General features: G+C 35.0%; 1 pseudogene; it reads left to right on the top strand.

Annotated features, from left to right (window-relative positions):
• The first annotated feature begins 1016 nt into the window (after window positions 1-1016).
• LOC138921535 (olfactory receptor 14A16-like) lies at window positions 1017-24727 on the top strand (annotated as a pseudogene).
• Window positions 24728-25291: the final 564 nt, after the last annotated feature.

The raw sequence follows: 25291 nt of genomic DNA, 5'->3' as shown, positions 1-25291 counted from the left end.
AGGTACCATCTTTTTGTCAATTTAGGTTATGGCATAGGGATATAGGGGTTTAAAAAACCTGTATTAGGGAAGATAAGTTTTATACATCCTAATTGTTTGGAACACTGATTTTCATATATGGAAATTATAAGAAAAATTAAATCCAACCATATTTTTCAATCATGCTGCTCACTTTGTTAGGAAAAATAATAATGCCCAATTTAATATATCTTGGAATAGTGTGCTTTAATCAGTAACACATTGCTTCTTTTCCTTCCTGGACAAAATTAAGAGCAGAGATTCCCCAGCCAGCATGGAGAAGGAGAACTGGACCATGGTGAGGGAGAGCCTTCTGACAGGGAGGCAGCCACCAGAGCCCTTTGGGGCCTCCTTTTCTTGATTTCGTGTTGTCCTATGTGATGACTGTCCTTGAAAGTGCCCTCATCTTTACCAGGATTCTTGTGGATTATAGGCTTCACTCACCCATGTATTTCTTCCTTAGCCAGCTGTCCTGTCTTTCATTGAAATGTTAAGCGTGACCTGTGCTATTCCCAAGATGCTGACAGGCTTCCTCTCAGAGAGGAAGAGCATCTCATTTGGTGAATGCTTTGTGCAGTCATTTTTCTACTTCCTCTTTCGATGCACTGAGTTCGTCCTTTTTTATGTGAGGTTCTATGACTGCTATGTGGCTATTTGCAGCCTCCTGTAGTACCAGGTGATTATGACCAGCTCATTGGGTATCTATCTTGTCATCCTCTCCTGGATGGATGACTTTTTCTTCATCCTCCCATCTACTGTCCTTAAGGCAGGACTGCCATACTGTGGCCCCAGTGTGATTGATTATTTTTTCTGTAACAGGGCCCACTTGCTCCTCTAGGCCTGTGCTGACATCCCTGTCATCGAGCTGTTGGACTTCCTCAGCTCCTTTGTCCTACTCATCAGCTTCTTTACCTCACAGTGGTCTCCTTTGTTTACATCATCTCTACCATTGTGAAGATACCCTCAGGCCAAGGTCAACATAAAGCCTTTGGCACCTGTGCCTCTCAGTTCCCTGTGGTCTCCATGGGCTATGGGATCTCCATCCTTGTCTATGTCTGGCCCTCACAGAAGAGCAGCCTGCATCTTAACAAGATTCTTTTATCCTCTCCAGTGTCATCACATCACTCCTGAATTCCTTCATCTTCAGTCCACAGAATGAATCCGTGAAAGATGGATTGAAGGTCATCTTGGCTAAGGGCCAAAACTTCCTCAAGGGAATGAGATTCAAGTGATGGTGTGTTTGAATGATCCCAAACCTGGGCATTCCTAGCCTTACAGAGAGTGAGTTCAGAAATTGGTACTGTAAGTGGAGGAAGGCTATTCTATGTCTTCTTATTATTTATAATGATAATAACATAGTTAAACTGGGTTCATATACATCTTATCTTTTAAGATGATTGAATACATACGAAAAACAGAAATTTGGCAGTGGGAATAGTGACACTTGTAATACTCTGTGTAGTAGTTTATCATTATCATGGCAGCAGTGCTTTTGCTTAAGGATAAAGTAATAGTAGTGTAGTACTGAAGGCCTATATGTGTGTTTATTACTTGATCAAGTTTATATTTTCCAAATTGAGAAAAAAAACTGTTCAGCTCTGTGGTCTAGTAGGATAGACACACACAAACACCAATACAATGCATTGTAAACAATCAAGGACTAAATTCTGAGGTTTTAAACTTCAAAAGTTACCTAGAAATGATGAACATTTAGAATGCTGGTTTTTGCTTTTAACTTTAGTTATATTTGTGTATCACTCTTCCACAGATTTGCCTTTTATCATTTGCATTTTTCTTTTATGTTAGTTAAAGCATTTTCTTCTATAAGAAGTCATTATTATTTTCTGGTTAAAAAGATTTTCCTCCCCAATGAACTTGACATATATTTTCAGTAAAAAATTTACTACTTCACAGATGTAAAAGATAACTAAAATTAAATAGACGTCGACAATCTCTGTGCCGTTTTTCCTTTTAAATTTTATTTTACTTTAATATTAGTAACTTATTTATCTCTTCCAAGAAAATTGCTATCCATGTCATCAAAAACCTCGCTTTTCTTATAAAAGACTTAAATCAGTACTAGATAAGAATCTAAAAGTAAAACAACCGCAGCCAGAAATATTTTTGCCATCTTTTGCTGCTTTTTCTTTGCATGAGACCTTTTTCAGAATCCTGGCCAACTAACCTTTTCCCACTTGTAGACAACACAGCCAAATTCAGCTCCTGAATTTTATATTTATGTCCATCAATGAAGAGAGCTTGGCTCATTTCAAATTTGAAATGTCTCAGGGAAACAATTTGATTATCTGGCTTTAGCCGTATGACCTTTGCAGGACAAGTTTCATGTCGTGACAAGTATCTGTGTGTTTTTGAGAGGAATTACATTTCAGGAGGAGAATGGTTTTACTCACAATGAATAAAATAGGTGGACACTAAAGAATACCTCTTAGTTGTATATGTATACCATTGACGAGTGATGCTAGGTCTGTGTCCGGGATCTGTACCTGCAAACCCCGGGGCCACCGAAGTGGAGTGTGTGAACTTAACCAATATGCCACTGGCCAGCCCCAGTGTTTCTTTTGTTCTAAGGAATCTTCCTTTCATGCTTACAGTCAGCAAGCAACACAGGAGTATTGTGCGAGTTGCAGTAGTGATCAACTGAATCTAGAACCAACATGCTTGTGATAAACTGGTGTATTTTATGTTAGTCAAAATTAACAAGATATTTAGTAGAATTATTTTAAAATAGAATCAGATAAATTACTTTTTAACAAATAGCCATGTTAAAGAGAGATTTTTTTCAGAGAGGCCTTACAAATACCCTCCCCTTTATATCCTGTGTTCAGTGATTATCTAACTCTAAGTGAAAACTCTCTGAGATCATAAAATTTATCTATTTTCTAGAGACCCCTATTGTTACTGTTCTAGGCTAATATAGGAGACCCAAAATGTATTGGTTTCATTTATTGAAGTGTAGACTCCTTTAAAAACCCTCTGGGAAACAAACTGACTTTGATTGAAGTTTCCACTTAATCAGGTAATTATCTGATTAATTTATTTCTACCATTGTTGACACGGTTTTTGCTCCCATACCAAAAATAGATTTGGAATAGTTTTTGATAAAATGTGGATATAGATATTTGCAACATTTGGCAAACAAATCTATTATTGGAAATCCTAGGCAAGGATATAAATGGCCAAGGAATTGCAGTTACGGGAAGATGATGCTGAGAAAAGTCAATTTTCCTGAGGATAAACTATGAGAATCTCTCGACACAAATAACCACAGCACAGGCTACCCAGACATCTGTGGGTTTTTTTAAGATTTTATTCTTTTCCTTTTTCTCCCCAAAGCCCCCCAGTACACAGTTGTATATTCTTCGTTGTGGGTCCTTCTAGTTGCGGCATATGGGACGCTGCCTCAGCGTGGTTTGATGAGCAGTGCTACGTCCACGCCCAGAATTCGAACCAACGAAACACTGGGCCACCTGCAGCGGAGTGTGAGAACCCAACCACTCGGCCACGGGGCCAGCCCCCCCAGATATTTTAATGAGATCCCGATAGGGAAAGAAGTTTCTTCATTTTGGCTTATCACACTCTCACATGCACAAATGATCACTACATTTTCAGAAGTTGAAACAAGAGACTGAGTCATTAAACAATTAGTTTGACCATTTGAGATTAGCTGACTGGATAAATAAGAGATAAATTACAGGATCGATAAATTCTTCTTTCATAGGTTACAAAGAGGGCAGACTTGTGGGTCTAGTTGTAAGTTTGCACTCTTTAATATTGTTCTGGCCCCCCTACCCACCAGCCCCTGGTAACCACCATTCTATTGTCAGTTTCTACTAGTTCAGCTTTTTTAGTTTGTACATATAAGTGAGATCATAAAATATTTGTTTTTTTCTCTCTAACTTATCTCACTTAGCATAATGCTCTCAAGGTCCATCCATATTGTCTTAGATGGCAGGATTTCACTCCTTCTCATGTCTGAATAATATTTCCTTGTGTGTGACATCATATCTTCTTAATCTGTTCATCCATTGATGAACACTTATGTTGTTTCTATATCTTATAGCTTGGCTATTGTGAATAATGCTTCGATAAACAGGGCAGTGCAGAGGATTTTCTTTTATATCTTATTTTTATTTCCTTTGGATATATACCCAGAAGTAAGATTACTGGATCATATGGTAGCTCTATTTTTTAATTTTTTGAGGAACCTCTATGCTGTTTTCCATAGGGGATAAACCAATTTGAATTCTCATCAACATTTCGCAGAGACTCCCTTTTATCCACAGACTCTCCAACATTTATGTCTTGTCTTCTTGATGATGGCCAATCTAATAGATATGAGGTAACATCTCATTGTGATTTTGATTTGTATTTCCCTGATGATTAGTGATGCTGATCTTTTGACATACCTGTTGGCCATTTGGATGTCCCACGTACAAATTTAATATATTGCTGAATAGTTGGAGGTAACGTGAATTTTTTTCTGGTTCAAAATTTCAGCCTAAATTAGAAGTAGTATTCTGAGTCTCAGGAATTAATGATGTTTACTCAGAATATTTTATTTATTTATTATTTTCTAAGTTTACTGTAAATTTCCTTCAGCTTTATCTGAAAGTGTCATTGCTATGCTAGTTTCCTCTACCTTCTACAGTGATGTCACTTCTCTTGACTGTGAATATCACAAAATTTAAATAAAATCTTACCTAAATTCATCATCATGACCCTAATTTAGGCTGCCTCTAGTAGGCATATGAACCCCTTTAACAACACATTTTAAATATCTCCTTTTAAATTTTTATGTGGAAATTCAAAGTATAGGAAATAATGTTTTACCTTTGCTTGCACATACTGGCTTTATATTATTTAATAATTTATTATTTCTATAAATGACATAGTTGAACATTGTTATTCATCAAAGGATATCAGTAATAAAAAATAAAAAGGAATTTTATATATTATACTATCAACTCATATTTAAGTTCCAATAATAGAAATATATGATGGTCAACTATTACATTTATCACCTTTAACCAAATATATTTACTTCCATCAACCTCTTATTTGATTATTCAGTATTTAAAAGCTTAGAATATTGAGTCTGGAACCCCTAAATTCACTCAAATTTCTAATGCGTGATGAAGAATATGATGGAAATGGAATAAAATATATACATTATTCTATATTTTCTATATATTTAACTTTATGAGTGAGATTTGTGCTTTCATATAGTTTCACATTGCTCTTTAGCCTTCTTTTGCTTTAAGTTGAAGAGCTCCCTAAAGAATGTCTTGTAAATCAAGTGTATTGGTGACAGACTGCCTTCACTTATATTTGTCAAGAAAGACTATCTTTCTTACGTTTCTGTAATAATTCTGGCACATATAGTATTTAGTTTGACAGGGTTTTTCTTTTCTTCAGTACTTTAAAAATACCATCCAACTCTCTCCTCTGCCTCCAAGGATTATGCTAAGAAATCTGCTGATAGCCTCATGGGGGTTCCTTTATTTGTGATGTGTTACCTTTTTTGGCCATTTTCAAAGTTTTCTCTTTGTTGTTGACATCAGACAATGTGATTATAGTGTGTCTTGGTTTCTTCTTCTTTTTTTGGTTTTGTTTGGTGGCCTTTGATCTTTATGAAACTGGATATCCATTTCCTTTCAAAGATTTGCAAACTTTTCAGTCATTTTTTTCTTTTTTAAAGAGTTCTTCCTCTTTTTATCTCCCTTCTCTTTAAGGGATTACCACAATGCCAATGTTAATTCTCTTGATGGCATCACATACATCCTATAAACTTTCTTCACTTTTTCATTTTTTAAAAATGGTTTTCTTCTGAATTTATAATTTCACATGACTTGTCTTTGAGTTCACAGACACCTTCTTCTGCTTAATTGAATCTTAAGCGTTTGAACTCTCTATTGCATTTTTTACTTCATTCATTGTATTCTTCAACTCCGGAAATTCTATATGGTTCTTATTTGTGATTTGTAACTCTCTATTGATCTCATTTTGTTTATCTATCATTTTCCTGATTTCTTTGATTTGATTATCTGTGTTCTCTTGTTCCTCACTGAGTTTCCTTAAAAAATGGATTTTAGGGGGCCAGCCCTGTGGCCTAGTGGTTAAGTTCAGTGCACTCCACTTTTTCTGCCTGGGTTCAGCCCCTGGGTGTGGACCTGCACAACTCATCCGTGGCCATGCTGTGTAGGCACCCCACATGCAAAATAGAGGAGGACTGGCACAGATCTTAGCTCAGGGTGAAACTTCCTCAACAGCAACAATAATAAAATGTATTTGGACTTTTTGATAGATAATTTGTTTGTCTCTATTTCTTTGGGATCAGTTATTGTAAAATTATTGTGTTTCTTAGGAGGTTTCCTAAATGTTTCCTAAATTTTTTGTGTTCCTCGTTGACTTGTGTTTGTGTCTGCTCATTTGAAGAAGAGTAATCACCTCTTCCAGATTTTACAGAATGCCTGCTATGGGAAAGGTCCTCACCTGAGGGGGAGCAGAAGGGCACTAGTTGGTTGAGTTGTGGTGATACTGCCTTTGGGGCCACAGTACCATAGACTCTATCCAGCTCACTCAGCTGAGGTCAACATAGGCAAGTGAGGGGACCTCATTAGCCCAAGCTTCAGGTGTCTAAGAAAGTGGTTAGTGCTGCTGAGGTCCGTGGCTGCAAAGGCTGCCGGGGTCCTCCTTATCTTTTTCTGCATAAAGGGAAGTCATTAACATAGAAATCTCTTTTGGTGATGAGCTATACCAAATTAAGGGATTGAGTAACACAAGTGAAAGGCTTCTTCTGCCTTTATCCTCAGGTTTTATGCTCCATTTGTTTGCTGTAGCTGCTTCATCATACTCCAGAGCTCTCCCAGAGATATTTTTGTTGGTAGGGAGTTGTTCTATTGTTATTTTTGATCAATAGGTCAGTGCGGGCACTTAGCCTGGCATCTTGCTGATGTCACCAATCATCAGATACTTTTTAAAAATACATATTATTAGAAAATTCCAATAATGTCTTAGCTTTCTTAATAACTTTCCTCTTTATCTCAGTTTATTCACATATTCTTTTAATTTTCATCTTCTTCCTAACTCCCTTAAATGACGCTTTTTCAAACGTTGTCAACTTTCTTGACTTGAACTATGTGGATTTAATTTTATATATTTCTTTTTAAAAAAAAAATGTATGTCTAAAAGTCATAAATCTATAAGATTAATTAATTACTGAAGTTTCACTTAGCATATTCTCTAAAATTCCTGATATTTTTGTGAAGAGCTTGTCATGTAAGAAATAGTTTTCTAATACTTATAAGCACATAAAAAATACAGTTTTCAATAAAAATATTGGTAAAAATGTACTTTAGTTTTATGTAATTACATGCCTTTTTTGTGTATTTATATGTAGATAAAACTTTTTAGGCATATGTAAGAGAATGGACATCATGTTAGTTAAACAATATTTAAAGAGTTAATTGTTAAGAATTTGAAAAGCTGTGGAATATAGATAGACAGATATTTATATCTAAATGTTTTCTCCCTAACTCTATCTAATTTTTTTGTTGTGAGGAATATTTGCCCTGAGCTAACATCCATTGCCAATTTATCTTCCTCTTTTTGCTTCAGGAATATTCACCCTGAGCTAACATTCATTGCCAATCTTCCTCTTTTTGCTTGAGGAAGATTTTCCCTGAGCTAACATCTGTGCCAATCTTCCTCCATTTTATATGTGGGTCACCTGCCACAGTATGGCAGACAGGTGGTGTAGGTCTGCACCCAGGATCTGAACCCATGAACCTGGGCAGCTGAAGCAGAGCATGCTGAGCTTAACCACTAGCCCATGGGGCTATTCCCATATATACTTTTAGAATACATCAGAGACAAAGCATACATTTAAATACATCTAAAAAATTGAGATCATCTCTAGAGAATAGATGTAATGAGAAGATTCCTATCAGAATGGGGATATAGTAGCACGTAGAAGAAGGGAAATCTGACTGTACTAAGAGAAAGAGTGTGTACTGAGGGAAGAGACTGTGAGTCATCTAAAACATAGACTTTTATAGTCAAAGAATCTATCAATATTGATGGCAAATCAACACATCTTGTGGCATATAAAGAGATTTTAACACTCCTCAGGTATCACTAAAATAACTGAAATCATATAACTTAGCAGAAATTAATTACATAATTTAAATATTAATTGATTTAAAAATCAAGTTGAATGCTCACAATATAAAAACACTGGTGGCAAAATAACTTGTCATAGATAATGGTAAGTTAAACAGAGGATATTAAAATGATGCTAACAAAGATGATGATACTGAAGATGGTAGTGATGATACAAATTTTTGTGTGTGTAAAACAACAAAGCTTAGTACTTAAAATGAATTTAATAAAAGGAGGTTTTGTGGCACTAAATGGCTGGGTAAAGTGCACTAAATTTATTGCCCTCTTTATAGAATGAAGGAATAAATACTGGATAGACTTTTTTAGAAAAAATTTAAAAAATATGTATGTTAAAACTGTTGTTTACCTTTGAAAGAATAGCTCTTTTGTTTTCAAAACTGCAAGGGAAAAAGGTGAAAATTGTGTCTCATCAACTCAATAGAATGTCAAGAAAAAATGAGTAATTAAAATCAATGCTAAAAAATAAAATTTGGATTTTAAAATTAATGTTAATTTTTAAATAAATCTTAATAAGTAAACTTACATAAATATGTTAGAAAAAAGAAGATTGAATCTATGACATAAAATATACACACATAAAGAAAAATTATACAGAAAAATCTTGACAATGAAGTAAGATAACATTTGAAATTTATAAATGTTATGTGTGATATATTTTATTAGAAATTGATAATTGACCCCAAACGGCATCTTTCTCTGTCTCTAGCTCTTTCTCTGTCTATAGATATGTTTACCACTTTTACAAATTTTATCAACCAGAAAAAAACATAATGTATGCAGCATGTTTTCTTAACAAAGAACATGTCAAAGTAATTATCAGTAACACTTTGGATAACAATCTTGTGTTGGGATATTTAAGATCCCATCTGGTGAATTTATTGGAATTACAAGAAAATTTGCAAATATCTACACCTAAATTACTGTGACAACACCTATCAAAATTGTGAGATCCAAGTGAGCTAAAGTCAGAGATAAATGTGTCCTTAAAAAATACGAGCAGTCCTCATCAGAAAACAATTACTATGAAGGACATAAATGTGATGATTAGATTTATACTGGTAGTCCTTTCACAATGTATAAATATATTAAATCATTACCATGTACAGTTTATATACAATTTTATTTGTCAATTGTACCTAAGTAAAGAAAAAAGTTTAAAAACAAAAAGTTTACTGGAAAATAAGTGAGTTAAATGTGAAAATCCAGCCACATGATTCATTTTAATTGACTAGTGACTAAGTTTAAACATAACATTCTTATAGCCAAAATTAATTTTAATAATACACTTTACTAATCAGCCCTACCTATATGGCATCATTGCAATTCAATAGAATAATTATTAATGAGATATTTTACATTTCCTTCATATTAAGTCTTCTAAATTCAATGTGGACTATTTTATACTTAAGCATATCTCAATTTGGAGAAGCCACTTTTCAAGTGCCCAATAGCCACTTGTAGATAGTGGTTACCATATTGGACAGCACTGCTCCCAAACATAAAGAACAGCTGAATAAACCTAAAGTATCTGATTATACATGCTTTATGAGCTAAATATAAAAGAAAATATATAGCTATGACTGTGTATTCTGATCATATCTATATGTTGTGTGTATATATATATAAAGAAATGAAAGAATGAATTAATAAAAAGAATGAAACTGAGAACCACTAATAGTAAGAATTCACAATAATGAAAGCTCTTAATTTAAAAAATATTATAATTTTAAAACCCTTTAGCATACTGGAACAGAAAGAGAGCGAGCAAGAGAGAAGTTGCAAACAAACACCCTGAAGAACTGAAAACACAGCAACTATGGGTGGACGAGTTGAGCCTAGAACTGCTGGATGAACACGTACATACCATGATCCCAGGATATCCCCATTCCCACCCCCTACTCTTGTCTATGTCATGTTCTGAGGAACCATCCCAACCCTTTTTGCATAAACAGGGTTCCAGCAGGGACCCAGTGCTCTGGCCATCACCTGCACTGTGAAATACTGGTTGGGGTCTTGCTGCAACCCAGGGTTTCAAAGCTGCTGTCTCTGTCCTGGGGCAGGTGATTAGCCTAATCTCCTGAGAAGTCAGGAATTATCTCTGAAAATCAAATTAAAAAAAAGAATTTTAGATACTTGTACCAAGATTTCTCAAAAACATTCTATTCTTACCTGATGATTACACCAAATGATTCACTGACATGGATAATAATTTCAAAGCAATGGAAGTGGACATGAATGGATACAAATGGTGGATTCAAAATGTCCTTCACAAATTCAATGCTGTTCCAAAAATATTTTTCACAGGAAATTTTGTTGTAGGGTAAACAGCACCTATAGGTTTCACAAAGAAAGGGCATTGCTTATTTTAATTCATCAGTGTTATTATTTGAGAAAATAAAGCAAAAGCCTCCAAAGGAAAACAAGAACTGTTTATTCAGATTGTCACAGTCGATGGGAAGGAGTCAGCCAATGACACTTGGGTTTTGGCAGAGACTCAAAGGTAGGCAGGGGACTGGACCTCTGTATAGTAGGAAAAGGGAAGTCTCCAGGTGTGCCCTTATTGGAGGCTGTTGGAATGAGAGAGCTGTAGGCAGCCCAGGGGTGCATATTTGACTTTTTCTGATTGGTCCTAATTTGGAAGCAGGAACAAAACTTTGGAAGCTGCCAGTTATTAAAATAATCCTGGATATTTGTGACCGATTATTACTGGGAGTTACTGTTTGGCTTCCTGGATTGTTACTAGAGATAGTGGTCTAATTTACTACAAATCTGACTTACAAAATGCTAGCTTCTTGGCCTGTTTACTCTAGATTGTGGGTCAGAGCTCTATTTTTACATATGACCTGGCCATTAACTGTAATTAAGTCTCTCATATTATTTTACATTTGTATTTCAAACAATGAAGTAGCTCAAAAATATGATAAAAAGTAAAATATTTAAATTGATGTTTTATATATTTAAAATAATTATTTTAATTACTTTACTAAAATTATATATGAAAATAAAAGAAACATTTATTTATGAAAACAAAAATAAGTAAATTATATGTCAAAAGTAGATCCAAATTCATAGAATACTACAAAAATTATCTGATAATAAATTTGAAAATGTAAAATACACTTTGAAAAAATCCATATTCAACTCAATAAGAAATACAAATATGAATAATCTATAGCAATCAAAGACATCAATTGATAATCAAAGCTATTCTGCACCTCCAGTCAAGTCAGCAGTACCAGTCTTTTGGCAGAGTTTTATCAAACACTTTTTCTCAAGATACAGATACTCACTTTATACAAATTTTTCACACAACTGAAAATCAGAAAATTTTTTCAAACATTTAGCATGCAACCTTACACCAAAATGAGGCAATATCTCAAAAAAGAGAACATGTCAAATATGCACACATTACCTGCCTACAGCTTCCCCACGCCCTTCTGCAGCCTACTCTGTGTCCTGGAGTCTAGACTTACTGGACTGCACCAACAATCTCACCTCGCTTGACTTGGTTGGATCTGACCAATGCAGGGTCTGCAGTAGAGCAGATTAGGGGATTATGCTGTCAGGATTGCACACTTCCAGCTCTCCTTTTGTACAGGTCCCTTGGGTTTGTTGCAAACTCTGGCTGAAGCTCACAGCTTGGCTAGGCATCTCTTTTGTCCATCTCACTCTTTTTTTTTTTTTTTTAATTTTACTCCTTCCTTTAATGATTTCAGGCCAAAGAAGGCATATAACGGTGTCACGTAAATACCTAAAATTATGAGTTCAGATATTCAAAGTACCTGCTTGTAAATATCTATGCTCACATTCCAAGACCACTTTGCACTCACATCCAAGGGAGAAAAACATATTTAAAGTACAAATTACACACAGGACACCTATATCAACTGGTCAATGTTCAAACAGGGCCAAGACATATGCCTGTTAAAGTGTTAAACATGTAATTTAGCACCTCACAAAAGTTAGAAAAGTATAAATGGCAATCACACAGTCAGCCATCTTAATGAAGTACAAAGTCAATCATACCATATGAAGTTGACAATATTTAAAATTATTAAGATAAGATTTTCAGTGTGATAGTATAAAACAATACACAAAATTCAAGAGACTGTAAGTGAACTTTACAGTGATCTTAACTGTCATGTATATTGAACAAAATTTCAGGAAAATATATAATATATAAAAAAAAGTTGAAGAATACAAAGACAGAATGAGAACCAATGATGTGTCTAATCAGAGATTTAGTCTCAAGATATTTTCTCACATAGAACTTATTATAACAAAAGGAAATAGAGTAACTTCACTATGGAGACCTTGACAGGCATCACGTTAACCAAGTAATTAAAATTAACATCAGTAGCAGTAGAAGAAATTGACATGGTGGCTTTCCTTTTTTCTTGCTGTTTCATTATTTTATCCATCTTCTTGAGATACAATTGACAGAAAGCATATGTAATTGGCGTTGCTTGTCTTTCTGATAATAGCCATTCTAACAGGTGTGAGGTGACATCTCATTGGGGTTTTGATTTACATTTCCCTGATGATTAGTGATGTTGAGCAATTTTTTCATGTACCTATCGGCTATTTGTACATGTTCTTTGGAAAAAATGCTTATTCAGACTTTTGCCTATCATATCAGATTTTTTTTTTTTTTTGGCTATTGAGTTGTTTGAGTTTCTCATATATTTTAGGTATCAATCCCTTATCAGATAAATAGTTTGCAAGTACTTTCTCTCATTCTGTCGGGTGCCTTTTCCAATTTATTGATTGTTTCCTTTGCTTTGCAGAAGTTCTTTAATTTGATGTAGTCTCATTTGTTTATTTTCGCTTTTTCTGCAAAAAATCTTTGCCAAAGACTAAACTCAAGAAACGTTTTTCATCTGTTTTCTTCTAAGAGTTTTACTCTATCCGATCTTATGTCTATATTTTGAATCCATTTTGAATTAATTTTTCTGTGAGTGGTGTAAGATTGGGTCCAATTTCATTTTTCTGCCTGTGGTTATACAGTTTTCTCATTACCATTCATTTCGCCATTTCATCTTTTTTTCTCCCTTGATGAATATTAGTTGTCTATATGAATAGGTTTATTTTGTTGCCGTCAGTCTGTGCCAGTGGACTGTGTTTCTATTTTTATGCCAGTATCATACTGTTTTGATTACTATAGCTTTGTAATAAAATTTAAAATAAGGAAATGGGATGTCTCTAGCTTTATTCTTCTTTCTCAGGATTGCTGTTTCTATTCGGGTTCTTTTGTGGTACCATACTAACTTGAGGATGTTTTTTTCTATTTCTCTGAAAAGTGTTATTCAAATTTTGATGGGGATTGAATTGAGCCCATGTAGGTTTTGTGTAGTATAAACATTTTAACAATTTTAAATCTTCCAATCTATGAACACATTTTCTTTCCACTTATTTGTGTCTTCTTCATTTTATTTCAACACTCTCTTATAATTTTCAGTTTACAGGTTTTTCCTATCCTTGGATAAATTGGTTCCTGAATATGATATTTTGGGGGGAAATGGATTGTTTTCTTTATTTAATTTTCAGATAATTTATTGTTAGTGTATAGAAATGGAACAAATGTTTGTATGTTTATTTTGTATCCTGCAACTTTATTGAATTTTTTGTTAGATCTAATAGTTTTTGGTGGAGTCTTTGGGGTTTTCTATATATGAGATTATATCATCTGCAAACAGAGACGATTTTCTTCTTCCTTTTCAATTCTGATGCATTGTATTTCTTTTTTCTTCTGAATTGCTCTGGCTAGGTCTCCTAGTATTAGATTGAATAGAAGCAGTAAGAGTGCACACCCTTGTCTTGTTTCTGATCTTAGCAAAAATCTTTCAATCTTTCGCAAGTGAGTTTTATGTTTGTTGTAAGATTGTCATATATGGCCTTTGATTATGTTGAAGTTCATTCCTTCTATACTCAATTTGTTGAGAGATTTTACATGAAAGCATGTTGACTTTTATCAAATGCTTTTTCTACATCTATTGAGATGAACATTTGATTTTTGTCCTTTATTTTATTAATGTGGTATATCACATTTATTGATTTGTGTATCTTGAATCATCCTCAGATCACAGAGGTAAATCTTACTTGATCATGGTTTTTGATACTTTTAATGTACTTTCAATTCAGTTTCCTAGTATTTGTTGAGAATTTTTGCCTCTATATTCATCAGGGATATGGGCCTGTAGTTTTATTTTCTTGTAGTGCCCTTGTCTTGCTTTGGTATTAGGGTAATGCTGGCCTCATAAAATGAGTTTGGAAATATTCCCTCCTCTTCTATCTTTCGGAAGAGTTTGAGAAGGATTGATGTTAATTCTTCTTCAGATATTTGGAAGAATTCACCAGTGAAACATATGGCCTTGGGCTTTTTTTCTTGTTGGGAGGTATTTTATTACTAAAACAATTTCTTCACTCTTTTTTGTTCTGTTCATATTTTCAGTTTGTTCATTTTAGTCTTGATAGGTGTACGCTTCTATGAATGTATCCATTTCTTCTGGGGTATCCAATGCTGGTGTATAATTTTTCATAGTAGTGTCTTATGATCATTTGTATTTCTGTGATATTAGTTGTAATGCATCATTTTGTACATCTGAGTTTAACTCATTGATCTCTCTTTTTTCTTAGCATAGCTAAGGGTTTGTCAATTTTGTTTATCTTATCAAAATATGCTCCCATTTTTATTGTTCTTTTCTATTGTTTTTCTCTACTCTATTATATTATTTCTGCTCTGATCTTTATTATTTCCTTTCTTCCGCTAACTTTGGGCTGATTTTGTTCATTTTTGTTGTTCTTGTTCCTTGAAGTGTGAGGTTAAGTTGTTTACTGGTGATTTTTCTTCTTTTTTAATATAGGCACTTTTCATTATAAACATTCCTCTTAGAACTTCTTTGGCTGCATCTCATAAATTTTGGTATGCTGTTTCCACTTTTGTTTCAAGATCTTTTTAAATTTTCAATTTGACTTTCTTGTTTGAACCATTACTTGTTCAGGAGTGTGCTGTTTACTGTTCACATTTTTGTGAATTTTCTAGTTTCCTCCTTTTGTTGACTTCTAGTTTTATGCTGCTGTGGTTGGAAAAGATACTTGGTATGATTTAAACCTTCTTATATTTGCATCTTCTGTGACTTAATATTTGACATGTCTTGGAGAATGTTCCATGTATGCTTGAGAACAAGGCGTATTCTATTATTGTTGAGTGGAATGTTCTGCAAATGTTTCTTATATCAATTTTGTCTAAGGTTTCATTAAAATCCAATGTTTCCTTGTTGATTTTCTGCCTGAATAATTTCTCCATTGTTGAAAGTTGGGTATTGAAGTAGCTACTACTATTATATCATTGTCTATTTCTACCTTCAGATCTGTTAGTGTTTGCTTCATATTCTTAGGTGTTCCGATGTTTTTTGTGTATATATTTACAATTGTTACATCTCTTGATGAGTTGACTTCTTTACCATTGTATAATGATCTTTGTCTCTTGTTACAGTTTTTGTCTTAAAGTCTATTTTGTCTGATATATGTATAGCTACCCTGCTCTCTTTCCAGTTGCATGGAACATATTCTGTCCTCCCATGACTGTGATCCTTTGTGTGAACTCAAAGCTGAAGTGAGTCTCTTGTAGGCAGCATACAGTTGGTTCTTTTTTTTAAAATCTGTTCAGGTACTCTATGCCTTTTGATTGGAAAATTTAATTCATTTACATTTAAGGAAATTATAGATAAACGGAGACTTACTAATGCCATCTTATTAATTTTGTCTGGCTGTTATGTGGTTCCCTTTTTCTTTTATTTTTTCATCTTTCATTGTGGATAGATAATTTTCCATAGTGGCATTCTTTGATTTCCTTCTCTTTATCTTTTTGTATCTACTACAGGTTTCTGCTTTGTAGTTACTTTGAGGCTTACACAAATCATCTTATAGACAGAACAGTCTATTTTAGACTTAGAAAAATTTTGATTGGCTCACACACAAAATCCGTACCCTTTTATGCCTCATAAATTATCTTTGCATACCTCTTTTTATATTGTGTATCCATTAACAAATTATGGTAGCTATAATTATTCTTAATACATTTTTTCCTTTAAGTCTTATACCAGAGTTAATTGATTAAAACAACACCATATTACAGTGTTAACATAATCTGAATTTGATTATATACTTAAATTTATTAGCATCTTTTATGTTTTTATTTTTTTTGAGGAAGATTAACCCTGAGCTAACTACTGCTGGTCCTCCTCGTTTTTGCTGAGGAAGCCTGGCACTGAGCTAACATCCGTGCCCATCGTCCTCTACTTTATATGTGGGATACCTACCACAGCATGGCTTGCCAAGAGGTGCCATGTCCACACCCAGGATCTGAACCGGCAAACCCTGGGCAGCCAAGAATCAGAAAGTGCAAACTTAACCGCTGCACCACCAGGCCTGCCCCAACATCTTTTATGTTTTTATGTCTTACTGTTACAAATTAGTTTTCTGGGTTGGCAGATTGATGGTGCCCATAGGCAGCACTACTGTTGGAGTCCTTGAGCCGCTTGGTGCTGGAGTGTGTCAAAAAGTTGGAATTATGGAACTCAGCATGGCACTATGGCCCACCAAGACCCTGGGTCAGCAGGTGCCTTTTTGGAGCCTAGCTTTATGATGTTGACTAGGAGCCTGAATCAACAGTAGTCACTCAGGGCCATGGAGATCAGCTAGTGCTGTGATATGTCAGGAGCCTGGGTTTGCTGAAGCCTGCTGGTATCCTCCTGGAGCTATGGGAGAGAGACAGTGCTGGGATTCTGGGGCCGCTGGAGAAAGGTGTGGCTGTGGGAGCTGGCAGATGCTGCAACAGATTGGAAGCCTGGGTTCATGGGAGCCTTCAAGGGGACTTGAAGCAAGAAGCAGCCTGGAGCTACAGGAGCCACTTTTGGCCATCTTTTTGAGCCACGTTTTGAAACATCTGGGGCTCCTGGAGGTGGCCAGCACCTGAGTCAGCCAGGAACCTGAGTTCACATGGGATCTCTGAGAGTCTAGAGTCAATGAAGCCATCTGCAGCCATAGGAGCTTCCTGTAGCTCTTGGACTCAGTAGGTACTGGCTTGTTCTGGAGTCTGGGTTCAAGGGATGCCACAAGGAACTTGGTGCCACAGACATTGTTTGGAGCCACTGGACACGGTGAGTGCCATGAAGTTGCACCCAGTTTCATACAGGCCTGCAAAGAGTCACCTATGGCTGCAGGTGTTGGCCAGGTTCTGGGGGTGGTTGGCTCTTGGTTCCACAGTGAAACTGGGCACTCACTTCATCCACCTTCTCCTACGGGGAGGGTACCTCTGTCTGTGCTGGGCTACTTTGGCTTGCAGGAAGGGTAATGGGGGTAATAGGAACCTATCTTTCCTCCCCTCCTCAATACATCTTTCGTTATGTCTGTGCTTTACCCAAGTGCTGTTATTCCTTATCTGGAATTTTGGCTCTTGTGAAGGTATTTTCATGTGCAGATAGTTCAAATTTATGTGTTTTTTTGTGGGGGGAATAAGTGGTGGAAATTCCCTTGGAGCTATTTTGCTGTCATTGCTCAAGAAGTGCCATGTGTGCCTCTTTACTCCAAACACTTTACTAGTGTTTTAGTTAAAAGCTTATAACCTGGTTCTAATCATGAGAAAACCTCAGAGGAATCTAAATGAATGGACAGTCTACACAATTAACTGGTCTTCACTCTTGAAAATGTCAAACTCAGAAGAATAGAAATGTTGAGAAACTGTTAAAGATTAATGGAGATAAAAGGTCATGATGGTTAAACATACTGTGAAATCATTTTGGATCTTATAATAAAATAGCTGTAGACATAGACACCATTATAGATGTAGTATAGACATACCCACCAAAGATAAAATAATATAGACACAAAAGGCATTGTTAAGACATTTGCCAACAATTGCATAGGGTACAGAGATTATAGAATGTAATACAGAGTATGTAATATGAGATTTTGTTTATGCAGATCTAGTCTGTATTTGAAATTTTGTTTAATTTTGTTAGTTTTTTATCAAGCTGATTAATTGTATCTTAGAACCATATGAATACTATTTCATTCCTGTTTATGCCATTTGCTTTAATTCATTTCAAGGATATGCTGTCATAGTTGTATCTTATTACTAGGTTTTCAAGAAGGGACATGCTGTAACTTACTTTGCGTTCTCTCTCTCCTCAGATTCCAAATCTTCAAAACAAGATGTGTGTTTAGCATTTTCTTTCCAGTCAAAAAATAGTTGCAAAGAATTTTTTCCATTATTTGTGGATTCAGGACTCAGAGTTCAAGATTAATATTCTTGCATTCTGTCTGATGTCCAGTGCCTGAAAATAACTGTCTTCTATATTTTATTTATTTCCTGATTTGTATTGGAAGACTAGTCTAGCATTATGGTACTATTTGCATTGACATGACTAGATGTGCAATTTTCTGTTTTGATATTAAAATGTTTTGTTCACAATAGAAAAAAAAGGCATGCAACTAAAATTAAGCAAACCATATTTTGGTTAAAAGGACAGATTTAAAACAGACATTTTTCTATGCTTCCTCCCCCAAATGATTAAATGATAGTGAAGTTATGAAAAATGTTCACTTTCACAGAAACTACAACAGAGTAGAAGAAGGAACTGTAAATGGGAAAAACCAGTTATTAGGTATAATGGGAGAGTTTGTTCAAAAGAGAGTTAAAACTATAAGTCTACTCTCCACTTGAAGAGTCTGGAAACGACAGCAATTCCTGGCAAAAGTAGTCGACTGTAGAGTCTGAAGAATTTGAAGGAGAGATTAGCCCTGGAAACATCAGGCACTGGAAAGAGGGACGTAAGGATGAAAGATATACATAAATGGGTGTCTTTATTTAATATAGACGTTACTCATTTTTAAGCCCTTAATTTACTCTCTAAAATTCAGGTAACCTGTCTTACACTAAGATGAAAGAATAGTGGGTATATTTTACTTCTGGAGAAACTGATTGAAAAATTGCTATTTGTAACCTTTTGAAATCTCTGTATTCCTTCTCAATGGAGCTCAGCTATAGATAAAATCAGTCTATGCACTTGAGACTGCAAATAAAATTCCTTGCTCTTAATAATGAAATTAGAGAATAGGATCATCAGGTGGGTGTGCTAAGTCTCTAATTTGAAAGATGGAGAACAAAATCACAGTAATATTAACAGAGGGAAAAGAATTAAAAACCAGAAACATTGCAGAAAGGAAAGGAAAAATTGAAACACACAGTAAAATTCTGATTGAAAAGGCTAAAGGATAATTCATCCAAAGACAACCATATAAAAAGTTATTAATATTTGAAAGTATAATAGCAGAGAAAAAAACATTTTCATAAAAAAGATGGAAGAACAGTTGTCAGTTGTGACAACTTTCATCAAAAGTTAAAATAAGTAACATATTTAAGGTCAGAGGGAAATGATTAGAAAATAATACCAATTCAGAAATTCCAAGGAATAAATTTTCTGAGAGAGCAAAGAGGAAGAAAAGTGAAGGATAGTATCAAATAAAAAATTGTAAGATAACTCATCAGAATGAAGGAAATGAGTTTAAAAAGTGAAAGGATCTATTTTCTCAGAAGAATAAGTTATAAACGAAAACATTACACCATGGTACATTTTTGTGAAATCTTTGAGCTCGAGAAACAAAGAGACTACCTTCAGATCATTCAGACAGAAAATAAATAATAATATGAACATAAAATTATGGCAAATTTTAATCAGTAAGGAGGAGGGAAGAAATAGAAACATCCTCAAATCCTAAGGAAATCAAATTTCTGTTTCAGATTCTTTACCAGATCAAAGTGACAATCCTGTTGAATGCAGAATACTTGCATATCTGGAAAATGTATTGCTTTATTGTTTGTGTTTGGCTCTCCAACATGCAATGAAATGTTGCTGGTTATACTACTATAAATTTAAAATTTTTCTCTCTGAAATATTACAGCTCAAATATAATATCTTTATCTAAAAAATAATTTAACCCAGGAACACATGATAAAGGTTAGCATGAACGAAAACCGATTAAGTGCTAAATTAAAGAAGGAAATTTAGGCTTTAGAATACAAATATAAACCAAATACCTCTCTCACTTATACTACCTGCTTTGTCAAAATCGTCGCGAAACCCCCTCAGGAATAGTGACATGGCAACCTGTCCTTCACAGTCAGCTCTCTCTACAGAGTGGCCATGTTCCGATACAAGTTAATCATGCCACTTCTCTACTTTAAACCATCCGTGCTTTTCCTGTCACTCACACTAAAAATCAATCACTTCTCACGAACTGCAGTCTCCTCTGATTCAGCAGTCACTGTCTTGTTCACCCATTTTATAGTCTCTTGTTTACTGACTCCTCTGCCCTAGACTCTGAAGCTCGCCCATCACATCCCCACTGAGTGCTCTTTATACACCCTCTGCGAGTCAGACTCTCCCTGGGACTGCTCTCTCTGCTCCTCACACACCCAACTCTCTCTCCAATGTCCCTGTCTCTTGGTGAAAGAAAATGGCGTTCCAGCTTACCTTTGAGGTTGACTCACTGCATTGCTTTTAATGAAGTGGTACCAGTGAATGGGTCTAGCCCATAGTAGGTACTCAATAAATGATGAATGAAACATTTTAATGCTAGAATTAATTATAATCCTGTCCATAGATGTATAAACACTAAAAAATAAATGTATGATGTACTGATTGCACTAATTCCTCAGATTTATTATAGGCTGATTCCAATTAAGCAAGTCAATGAAGACAAATGTAACACTACTTTCCCTCTAGAATAAAGCAGATTGATACATTATAGTTCTTGGACAACATGCAAGCCCATGAGGGACTATCAGCAGAGGTAAAATAGACAAGCTATTCAGGTCCCCCGTTTCTCCCTAGCAAGACGTCAGTGAAGTCAGAGTTTTGAGATTCAATTGAATTTTCAGAGGAATCAACACCTGTAATCATCTCCCATTGAAATGAGAATTTATAATATCCTTCTGTCCTCGTGATGAGCAGTATTTTCACTAGAAGCAAACTTCAGAAGACTGCTGGAACTTCTGTGTACCAGAATTGGTGGTATATTCTTAAATAATCTCCTGAAGAAAATTCATTTTAGCTTTAAAAGATTTTAGATTTAAAATTTTGTTTTGGATTTAAGAAAAAACAGTAGTTAAAATACTCATTTAAAAAATATGAAAACTATCAAATCTAAAGAGATCTTTTTATTCTCTGTTTCACAGATTGTTCAGTTTAACAATGCCAGCTTTCTGGGGTGAGTCTCAATGGGAAACCATATAATTTGTTCTTTACTTTAGAATTAAAGAATCATGACCTACCAAGTATGATTTTCAGTAATTTAATTATAACATTTTGAGAGTATATATGACAACTATCAGATTTTATAACGGTTAACAATGTATTTTATCACTTAGTGCATTAAGCTGAAAGTGTGTTAAATGTTAAATAAAATCACAACAATCAATGGGAAGTAGATAGTAAGTAATGAAGGATGAAACTCAAGATGAAATTAAAAGTAACAATAGTAAGTGTTTAAAACAAAGGCATGCAATACTTTTCAGCCTCTAAAATATTAGTGGCATAAATATTAGACAGATAGAATCTTTAACAACTCTATCTTTGAGGCAATACTTTCTGCTCATTTTATCTCTCTCACGCTAGAAGTGACAGATATGATGTCTATTTTGAGCCTTAAACTTTTTTTTTTGTTGGTGAGGAAGATTGGCCCTGAGCTAACATCCATTGCCAATCTTCTTCTACTTTGTATACAGGATGCCACTGCAGCATGGCTTGATGAGCAGTGTGTAGGTCCATACCCAGGATTGAACCTGTGAAACTTGGGCCACCGAAGCAGAGCATGTGAATTTAATCACTACGCTACCAGGCCAGCCCCAAATTTGGGATTTTTTTATCATTCACCGAAGGGCTGTGATACTATAAGAGAAGAATTCACAGTATTTTTACAGAGATAGCAGCAGAGATATATTAAAACTAATTTTGTCATTATAAATGTATATTTTAAATAACCCAAAAGAGTTTTACATTTTAGCTGCGATGCATTCCAAACTTTTTTGTTGTTATTTTCATTAAAATATCTGGACTTGTTTCTCTAATATATTAAAATTATTTTATATTACTACTTTTACAAATCCAACACTAATATTCACTCAGGAGTTTTCCATTATCCATCACCATGGAGAGAGATTGAGCATAAAATTTAGGGGCATGAGAATAAAGACAGGGTGTGGGAGGAAATACTCTATAGTACAGTCTTAATATTAATATTTTGCTAAATTTACATGAACGTTGCTGAGTAAAATCTGTACAAACAGAAGACACTAACATGTCATTGCAAAAGGAATGGACACCCACATGCTTTCATCAGACTAAGACTATCTGAACATATGAAATTTTAAAGACTGCATACGAAGTAACTCCAAATATATGTGGTGCCTTATACCCGCCACAGAATTGCATTAATTTTCTGCGAGGGAGAGAAGGAGATGCGGCAGGGGATTGGGTAGGGATGGATTTAAAGCTGTTCTAGTTGCAAGGTCATGAATTGTAGGCATGGGAGTATGGAAATTATGAAAGAGAAAAAAGAGCTGGTGGGAAAAACAATTTTAAACTTACTAGTTATGGGGGACGAAGTCACATGAAAGGGGGAATAATGAAGAAAAGTGAATAAATTGGTGAATAGGAAGCCAACAATCTTAGCTCATATGAAGTAGGATTTCTGATGCCTGCAGTCACCAGGCTATGTGTCAAATGAGAAAAAAGTGCAGTTAGCTCAATCTCTTATTAAAATTTTAAATATGAGAACATCTCTAAGCTGAGTCTTTGGCAGAGAATAAGTAGGTTAAAGATTTTATGGAATATATTGAGGAAGGTCTGTAAGAGTTCATTTTTTCTAAGGGTTGTTCAACTTCTTGGAAGGTGAGCTGAAAGTGAGATTGTGTCAGTCATGGGATAGGATGTATGGACAGGAAGACCGGGAAACAACTTAGCGGTCGTTGGTTTGTCAATTTGGGTTTATTGAGAAACATGGAGAGGATACTCTGTTGTTCGAGTTTTGTTAAGGTAAGTTGAAATTTTCAGTCTTTTGTCATCTTTCACAGGACACATTTAAACAAAATAATAATGACATGTATTTTAACTGAAAATAAAGTGGTTCAATAAAGCAATATTACTCACATAATGCTTGGCGATTAATACGCTGGCTAGGAATTAGATGGAAGTAATGTTTACGGTAAATATGCCGTGTGATTGCCGTATGGAGATACACAGTATATGCTCAATATTTAAAGTCTTGATATTGTTGTTTTAATCCTCTATCCTTTTTTTTATACAGGTTATGCCTCCAGTATTGACAAATCTCACGTTTGTGACAGAATATATCCTCACAGGATTTTCGACCAATAAAAATATGTACATTTTGCATTCAGTGCTCTTCTCCTTGATTTAATTCTATGCCCTCATGGGAAATGTCTTCATCATCAGGATCACAACTTTGGACCAGCATCTCCACACCTCCGTGTACTTCTTCTTGAAGAATTTATCCTTCTTGGATCTCTGCCTAATATCAATCACAATTTCTACATCCACTGCCAACTCTTTGATTCACATTAACTACATCTCATTCCTTAGCTGTGTTGCCCAGGTCTTTCTCATGCTTTTTCAACAACCACAGAGCTGCACTCCTCACAGTGCTGTGCTTTGACCACTATGGTGGCACCTTCCATCCCCTGCACTATGAAGTCATCATGAACAGGGATGCATGTGTTCAGTCAACCACTGTGTCTTGGCCGGGTGGGGAAATGAGTGCTGTGATGCACACAGCAGGTACCTTCTCCTTATCCTATCATGGGTCTAATATATTCCATAAGTGCTTTTGTGACATCTTGCAGTTATTGGCTATTTCTTGCTCAGAAAATTGAATAAGAGAAATTTTTCCTATCCTCATTTGAGTGGTGTTGAGTATCTGCTGTTTTATTTTCATCATCGCTTCCTACGTCTGCATCTTCTCCACTGTCAGGAAGATCCCCTCAACAGAAGCTTCAAAAGGCTTCTCCACCTGCCTTCCTCATCTGATGCTGGTTGTATTAATTATCTCCAGTGGATTCTTTGCTTATCTGAAACCTACTTCAGTGACTTTTATTTCAGACCCTATGATTTCTATGTTCTACACTGTGGTGACCTGAACATTTAATCTCATCTGGTATAGTCTAAGAAATAATGACGTGAAAATGTCTCTGGGGATATTATTAAAGGAAATTTTTACCAAAAAGTAAAAAGTATCTCTTCGTTTGTTGCAATAATAGATGCCATCTAAAATTATACACACATTATTTCTTGATATTTTTACTTCAAATCTTTTTAAGACAATTTTTAGAGCATTTTTAGGTTTACAACAAAATTGAGAGGAATGTATAGAGATTTTCCACATAACCTGTACCCCTACACTTGCATAGCCTCCCCCATTAGCCATATAGCCCACCAGAATCATTAATGTTTTACCAGAAAGATTTATATTAATATCTCATAATTACCCAAAGTCTGTAGTTTACACTAGGGCTTCTCTCATAGTGTTGTACATTCTATGGGTTTGGACAAATGTATAATTGCATATATTTATTATTATACCACCACACAGTATTTTTAGTACCCCCAAAATCCTCTGTGTTCTGCCTATTTATTTCCCTCTTCTCCGTCTACCTCTGGCAACCACCCAATTTTTACTGCCTCCATAGTCTTGGCTTTTCCAGAATCATACAATATACATTTTTAGACCAGCTTCTTTTACTTGGTACTGTACATTTAAGCTTCCTCCATGTCTTTTCATGGCTAGATATCTTAATTCCTTTTATCAGTGTATTCACTTATTCATCCACCTTCTCAGAGACAGCTAGGTTTCTTCTAAATCGTCAATCAAGAATGAAGCTTCTATAGACATCCTTGTGCAGTTTTACATATGTAAATAAGTCTTAATTTCCTTTGGGTAAAAACCTATGAGCATGATTGCTGGATAATATGGTAAGAGTTTATTCATATTT

Source organism: Equus caballus, chromosome 30 (assembly GCF_041296265.1).
Source record: "Equus caballus isolate H_3958 breed thoroughbred chromosome 30, TB-T2T, whole genome shotgun sequence".
NCBI lineage: Eukaryota > Metazoa > Chordata > Mammalia > Perissodactyla > Equidae > Equus > Equus caballus.
This window is presented reverse-complemented; position numbering and strand designations above follow the sequence as displayed.